This window comes from Arachis stenosperma, chromosome 4 (assembly GCF_014773155.1).
Source record: "Arachis stenosperma cultivar V10309 chromosome 4, arast.V10309.gnm1.PFL2, whole genome shotgun sequence".
Classification (NCBI taxonomy): Eukaryota; Viridiplantae; Streptophyta; class Magnoliopsida; order Fabales; family Fabaceae; genus Arachis; species Arachis stenosperma.
Window position 1 is genome coordinate 14,610,181 of NC_080380.1, and position 9,228 is coordinate 14,619,408.

Here is a 9,228-nt window from a genome sequence, read left to right on the forward strand (position 1 = left end):
GAAAATGTATAATTCTAAATCAAGAATATGATAAATTTTCTGTCAAACAACTTCCTTGTAATATGTTATACAAGTGTAATTATCTGTGCCATGCACATGATAAGATTGAAATTATAATTTTAAATTATTTTTTAAAAATTAATTTGAATAATAAAAAAGTAACATGTTATGCATTTTTTTAATCTAGTGTTAATTGTATTAATTCTAAAATGCTTATTAATCACTTTTAATAATCTACTTTATTCAATAAATCAGACATATATACTGAATGTGATCATAAATAATATAGTAATAATTAAATTCACTAACAAATATATTGGCTATTATTACACTATAAAACAAATTAAATATAAAGGCTATTAGCACTTATAAATCTATAAAAATTTAAAATATGAACAAAAAATATTTATAAAATGAAGCTAGTATCACTTGAAAGAATCATGAAAAATAATTAACTTATTTTATTATCCATAAAAACCATTTTCATGTAAGTCGTCTTGTTCTTATCAAATTTAGATGGGACTTTCTAAAACCTTATATATTAATTTTGTTAAATAATATATATATATATATATATATATATATATATATATATATATTATGGTAGTTTTTCTTAATATATATATACATATACATAAATAATTCTATACATATACATAAATAAAAAAATATATGAATTATATTTTGTTAAACTCTATGTTATTGGTTATTAAAAACATTTAAATCACATATATTAATTATTTTTTGTTATAATTATTTCGTTTTATATATATAATTAATTTTTATGCTACAATCGTGTAATAATTTTTTATTTTTTATATCCATATATATTCCCCAATTCCGACCCCATTTATACGCATATGAATAGTTTTTTTTCTAATAATGATGTTTTAATTTTTATTTTCCTTTTCTTACGTATCTTTCTTTTTTTTAAATAGTAATGTTTTAATATTTTTTTTTAAAATATTTTTTTAATAATTACATTACTAATTTAAAATATAAAATGAGAAAAAAAGGTGATACATATATCCAAGAAAGAAAATAAAGTTAAAAATTAGAAAAAAAATTTTATATTAAAAAATATAAAAATAATATATTCAAAAAGAATAGTCGTAATATATAAATTGAGTCAACACTTTAAATTTCTCTAAACCTAATTTAATCAAATACCAATATTAGAAATAAATTACTTAAATAATATTTAATCTATTCTAGTTCTTAGACTCGTATAGATTTGAGTCATTCTCGTAACGACAACCAACTGAAACAACATCATAAGTTCGAACATTTAGAATTCGTGCAAATTCAAACCATTCCCTTGTTCTTTGAAAATCTTCTATATCCCTGATAGAGTTGAATCGCAATTCCTTTTATGGAAAAAGAGTTACAGAGGTGGCTTTGATGTGTTGGAGACTAAAATTCGAAAGTCACTATTTATATTTGACTGTGACACCCATTAAATCCTAAAGGCCAAATAAAATAGTATCTCTGATTTTATTATCATTTAATTCTAAATCAAAAGTAATAATGACTTATTTAATTCAACATTTATGATAATAAATGAAATGAGCATTATATAAGTTATTTAATGTAAAATAGCTTAATTTGTGATTATAATTAATATATGTATTGCCCATAAATAGATTAGGAAATAATAATTTCGTAACAAAATAATCATTCAATTTGAATTACAATTAATTGATTGATGAAAATTATAATAAATTGAATGATGTTTAAATAATTAACCAAATCAATTAGTTGATATAATTAATTTATTATAATAAATTAAATTTAATGAGTTAAAAAAATCGAAAAACACCATAAAAAATATGCCAGTGATGCCACGATAGTTTTATCATTAAGTGCATAAATTTAATTTTTATATAATAGAATAGATATTTACAGATTATTATATTAAACACATTAATGCCACGACACTTAAATTCAAAAAGAACCTGTGATGAATTATAATAAATCTATATATGAGAAGTAAAAGTAAAATAAGTAATTAAAAATAAAGTAAAGAGAGCAATTAAAAAAAGTAAAAGAAGATAAAAAAAGATAATGTGTGTAGTAGATAAAAAATGTATTACAATAGAATATTAATATAATTGATTAATACAAAGGATAAAAGAGAAAAATCAAAATACGATCTTATTAAAAAATTTTCAAAAAATAAAAAATAAAAAAACCTATTAATAAACTTTTATAAAAATATTACAAAAAATTTAAATTATCTTTAAATGAAATAATAATACCCTTAAGAATTAATAATCAAAATAAATAAATAAAATTAATATAAAATAAAATCATAAAAAATATAAACAAAATTAAGATAAAAAAACAAAAATTACAAATTACAAATTACCTGAAGTACAAAATAAAGAGAGAAAAAAGGGATATATAAAATAATAAGATAATAAATTGAATTAATTGATTTCATTTATTTCTTTGCTTTATAAATTATTTATTAAATAATTTAATATTTATCTCAATCAAATTAAATAATAAATTAGTTATAATTAATTTGGTTTAATGAATCAAAAAAATTTAAAATAATTTGATATTTACTCTAATTAAATTAAATATTTGAAGTTATGATTAATGTAATTTAATGAATCAAATAAAATATTAAATGATGAAATATTTATCTTAATCAAATCAAATTACATAATTTATTAGTTATAATTAATACAATTGAATAAATCAAACACATTAAATTAAAAAATAATTTAATTAATTTGTGTCTTAAGGACACATTTTAAAAATATTTATTTTTCAATAATTTTTATAAAATATTTTTTTATAATATTTTTAACCTATAGTCTAAAGGCACATATATAATAACCCATTAAAAAGTACTTAATAGTTAATACAAATAATTAGTATAATTGATTTAGTTTAATAAATCAAAAGAACTAAATGTGAAAGGAAGAGATAAAGAAAAAAGTGAAATTATAAAAATATGTAGCCATTAAAATTTAAAAAGCAATAAAAAAGTCCCTTTTTAGTTTTTTATTTATTAATTATTAATTTATTATAATTAATTTCACAACATTTATTATACATTATTCATCTTACAAATTAATACAATCAATTAATTGATATCAATTATCGATAATTAATTATAATTGATATAACTCATTTCGTTATACTTTCTAAATAAATAATTAAAAATGCACATCTCAATTTTTTGTTAAAGTAAAATAAAATAAATAAAATACATAAATTGAGTAGATATAAATCTGAAAATTATAAAATTTTATTAGCAACTCAAATAAATTAGTATCATAAAACTAAATTTAATGTCTATTTTAAAATAATTACTGACTTTTTATTCTTTTAATTATTAATAATTTAAATAAAGTAATACCCTATAACTTATTTTGTTATCTATTTTAAGTAAATACTAACATTCTATTTTTCTAATTACTAACATTCTATCTTTCTTTACTTACTCATTCTAATTACTAACATTCTATTTTTCTAAAAAAACTAACATTCTATTTTTATTTTGTTATCTGTGAAAACAATTCCTCAATAAAAAATTGAGCTCCTTTCAAGAAAACTAACTTTAACCACATTCCATTAGGTTGGCTATAATAGGTGAGTAGATCTAACTATTTTTCGGTAAAGTAGAATTTATTGCCCCTTCTTTGGACGCTTACATCCATGTAGTTAAAACCCGAATCAGTGAAGACAACTCGATGAGGTATTTCATGGATGTGATGCATTGTAAACGATTGTGGCAAAAGATAATCGAACTGGAATATTATACGATAAGAATAATTTAGAGTAACAACAATTAATAAATTATCAAAAGAATAATATAATAGAATGAGTATATGAAACATACTATAAAAAAATTATAAATTATACCTTAAAATGATCAACTTCGATGAAAAATAAAAAATACATTCTTATTCTATGAAGTAGTAAAAGAAAAATAAATAATATAAAATTATGAATTGACTTTCAAATTTAGATTCATGTACTACAGAAAAACACTATATATATATAGACTTTAGTAAAATAAAAATAAAAATGTAAATTACTTATTATTAAAGTAATTTTTTATTATATACAGTAATTAAACATCATATAATCAGAGAAATCTCGAACAATGAATAAGAATATTATACCTGATATACACAGATTGAAATAAAAATATATGTCTTAAAATTTAGAAATATAAATTCTATTATATCTTTCTAAACAAACCTAAACAACTCTACACTAATAACCCGTGCCATATCATGTTTTTCAAAACTTATATTTAGGAACATATAAAATTTTAATAATAATACACGGGTAATTGAAATAGTTTATATACGGATTTTTCAAGTTGTTATTATTATTATTATTATTATTATTATTATTATTATTATTATTATTATTATTATTATTATTGGATAATAAATAAGAATTAGAATTATATCAATATTTTTAAAATTAATATAATTAAAATGACTAAAAATATTTAAAATTAATGTGCGTTATTAATATCATAAAATTTGGTCATTTTATGATTACCTTCAAATATTCTTAACGACCGGTGCAATTATATTATCATTATCATATATTATTATTATTATTATTATTATTATTATTATTATTATTATTATTATTATTATTATTATTATTATTATTAAAATGATTAAAAGTAGTTTTAATTGATAATTAAGTAGTTTAATAATGTATTAAATATTGATTTGATATAATTATAATGAAGATATGTTCCTAAATTAGTATAATTATGTATTATTCATTAAATATTAATTATAATATAATTATAATAAATATATTTTTTATAAAATAATTTAGAATGGAGAATAAGAAAGTTCATTTTGGAGAGAAAAACGGTGTCATGAGAGATCGACACATCACCTTTATTAGTCGGAGAAAAATCCAATTTTAGTATATTAAGTAGATATGTAATGTATCACAAAAATATAATATGCTTATAACAAAAAAATAACTAATATGACGAGAGAGAGGAAGAGAGAGAGAGCATGTGAGGTGGGAAAACACAGGGTGGGAAAGAAATAAATAGATTAAACATGATAAAGATCTTAGGGTTTGAAACAAAGAAGAGTATCAACGATTAGAGCTTGACTCTTTCTCTTTGTCGACAATTTATCGAAAGATATATCAAAAAGAGAACTCTTTAATCTGTTTAAATGGACAGGCAGAATCATAGACATATATTTGTCGCGAAAGAATAAAAATGGGCAGATTTATCTATTTGCATTCATACGGTACACTATGAAAGGAAGAGCTTTGAAGGCTGTTGTAGATATGAAAAGTATGGTGCTGAGAGGAAAAAGAGTGTTTGTTAGAGAAGCTAAGTATAAAAGGGGAGCTGTTATGCAGAATACGAAGAGCAAAGAAGTGAAGGAGATCACAAGACATGATGTTAGAGGAAGAGATCCACAGACAACGAGTGTAAGAGTAGCTGAAGAGAAAGTGGTGAAGCAGCTGAGTGTTGCACCCATCAAAGATACAAATAATAATAAATGGACAAAGAAGTTATAAGTACTGATAGCGAATGAGAACATCGTCAGGCTGCAAAGAAGTATTATTGGAGGCATGAAGTCAGCGATTGATTTTCACACACTGTAGCAAAAGATTCATAGGGACTGGTCATGTGTAACATAAGTAAGGGAGCTGAGAGCATATAAAGCAATGATAACTTTTGACACTATGCTGAGTGCTGAAGAAGCTTACACTTTTAGAATGAACGATTTATTAAGTTTGTTTTATATGGTATGGAGATGGGACGAGATTGAGAAAAGCGAGTCTAGAAGAGTTTGGTTAGAATGTTATGGGGTTCCATTACATGCATGGTCAATGGAGACTTTTCAAAGGAGAGAGGAGCAATGGGCGCGAGGTGGTTAAGTATGATAAACTAATGGAATCGTGTAATTCATTCAGGGTTTGGTCGAATTCTGATTGATACGTGTGTTTTGATATGATTAACGAGTGGATTCACATTACAATAGGTATAAGTGGGTTTGACGTCCTAGTAAGAGAGGTCGGTAGAGAGGTGTATCGGGAAGAATGCTTTCGAGAGAGAAAGGATGAGCAAGGAGATAGACACATAGTAAATAGAGAAGAGATGCTGCATGAAAAAATTGGTAGCATATTGAATAATGGTGTTGAACGGCTGGTGGTTGGATAGGACCAGGCAGCAGTGCTAATAACAGAGGAACGTCAAAATGATGAACAAAATAACGACAGATTGGTAATTTCATGTTTAGATTTGAATGAATGGAATCATAAGAATTCAAAGCATCATTCTGGGAATACTAATTATGCGGCATTTAAGGAAAATAAGGATTCTCAGGGATCAATTAAAATCAGCCTGGAGGAAGATTCGGATAAAACAGTTTCTTATGTTTATGAGGAGTGTAACAGAAACCAACCATATGATTATAGAGGAGATGATATTGGGCTGGGAGCAAATAGGCCCAACAAGTGTGATGAGCGGATATTTTATACGCTTTTTGGGGGTATTTTCATATAGTTTTTAGTAGGATCTAGCTACTTTTTAGTATATTTTTATTAGTTTTTATGCAAAAATCACATTTCTGGACTTTACTATGAGTTTGTGTGTTTTTCTGTGATTTCATGTATTTCTGGATGAAATTGAGGGACCTGAGCAAAAATCTGATTCAGAGGCTGAAAAAGGACTGCAGATGCTGTTGGATTCTGACCTCCCTGCACTCGAAATAGATTTTCTTGAGTTACAGAAGCTCAATTGGTGTGCTCTTAATTGTGTTGGAAAGTAGACATCTTGGGCTTTCCAGCAATATATAATAGTTCATACTTTTCCCGAGTTGTGATGACGCAAACTGGCGTTTAACGCCAACTTTCTACCCTATTTTGGCGTTTAATACAAGCTGGAGTTAAATGCCCAAAATGGCACAAAAACTGGAGTTAAATGCCAGGAATAGCCTCTACACATGAAAACTTCATTGCTCAGCCCAAACACACACCAGTTGGGCCCTGGAAGTGGATTTCTGCACTATCTATCTTAACTTACTCATTTTCTGTAAACCTAGGTTACTAGTTGAGTATAAAAACTACTTTTAGAGATTCATTCAGTACCTCATGACATTTTACATATGAATTTGTATCTTCTACGGCATGAGTCTCTAAACCCCATGGTTGGGGGTGAGCAGCTCTGCTGTGTCTCGATGGATTAATACAATTACTTCTGTTTTCTATTCAATCACGCTTGATTCTATTCTAAGATATTCACTCGCACTTAAACATGATGAATGTGATGATCCGTGACACTCATCACCATTCTCAACCTATGAACGCGTGCCTGACAACCACTTCCGTTCTACCTTAGATTGAGTGTGTATCTCTTGGGTTCCTGGTTCACAAGTTTGACTGCCTCTCTTGACAACAGAGCGTTCAATCCGTGAGACCAGAGTCTTCGTGGTATAAGCTAGAATCAATTGGCAGTATTCTTGATATCCAGAAAGTCTAAACCTTGTATGTGGTATTCCGAGTAGGATCTGGGATGGGATGACTGTGAAGAGCTTCAAACTCACGAATGTTGGGCGTAGTGACAGACGCAAAAGGATCAATGGATCCTACTCCAGCATAAGTGAGAACCGACAGATGATTAGTCATGTATATGGACCTTTTTCACTGAAAGGACAGATGGTAGCCATTGACAACGGTGATCCACCAACATACAGCTTGCCATGGAAGGAGCCTTGCGTGCGTGAAGAAGAAGACAGTAGGAAAGCAGAGATTCAGAAGACAGAGCATCTCCAAAACTCCAACCCATTCTCCATTACTGCATAACAAGTATTTATTTCATGTTCTTTTTATTTTTCGCAATTAAAACTAAGAACCATTATTGATATCCTGACTAAGAATAATAAGATAACCATAGCTTAGCTTCAAGTCGGCAATCTCCGTGGGATCGACCCTTACTCACGTAAGGTATTACTTGGACGACCCAGTGCACTTGCTGGTTAGTTGTACGAGTTGTAAAAAGTGTGATTTACAATTTTGTGCACCAAGTTTTTGGCGCCGTTGCCAGGGATTGTTCGAGTTTGAACAACTGACGGTTTATTTTGTTGCTTAGATTAGGAAAAATTGTCTTTTGTTAGTTTAGAGTCTCTTTATTTTCTTTTCAAAAATTTTCAAAAATCTTATTTTTCCTAGTTAATTTTCTATTTTTACTTGAGTCTAGTTTCATGGTTTAAGTTTGGTGTTAATTGCATGTCCTTATTTGTTCTTCATATTTTCGAATTTGTGTCCATTGTTCTTTCTTGATCTTCAAGTTATTCTTGTTTATTTTTTTTCTTGTTTGATCTTTAGTGTTTCTTGTTTTGTGTCTTTCCTTGTTTTTCTTGTGATTTTCGAAAAGTTCAAAAAGATTTTTTAAGAAAATACTTTTTCTTTCATAACTCAGTTGGTTAGAGCGTTGGCCTATGTTTTTGGTATCTTCTTTTCAAAAATAATTTTTCTTTGATTAAATCTTGTGTCAAATTTTAAGTTTGGTGTTCTCTTGTTAATTTTTCTTTAGTTTTCGAAAATTTTATTTTGGTTTTCTAAAAATTTTAAGTTTGGTGTTCTTTCTTTTTGTTCTTGTTGTTCTTGTGAGTCTTCAAAGTGTTCTTGAGTCTTCTTTGTGTCTTGATCTTAAAATTTTTAAGTTTGGTGTTCCTTGGTGTTTCCCCTCCAAAATTTTTGAAAACAAAGAGCATTAGATCTAAAAATTTTAAGTCTTGTGTCTTTTGTGTGTTTTTCTCTTTCATAATAAAATTCAAAAATAAAAAATATCTTTTCCTTTAATTGCTCATAATTTTCGAATTCATTAGGTTGATTTCGTCAAAATTTTTAAAATCATATCTTTTTCAAAAACTCCTAACCACTTCCTCTCTCCTCATTATTTTTCGAAAATCCTCATAAAATATTTTCAAATTCTTTTTATTTTATTTTATTTTATTATATAATAAAATAAATAAAATAAATCCACATCATCTCCCTTTCTCCATCATGGACCTAAGTGGAAATAAATAGTCCAGAAGGACTCTGGGGTCATATGCTAACCCCACTACTGCTTCATATGGGAGTAGTATCTGTATACCCCCCCATAAGAGCTAACACTTTTGAGCTAAATCCTCAGCTCATTATCATGGTGCAGCAAAATTGCCAGTATTCCGGTCTTCCACAGGAAGAACCTACTGAGTTTCTGGC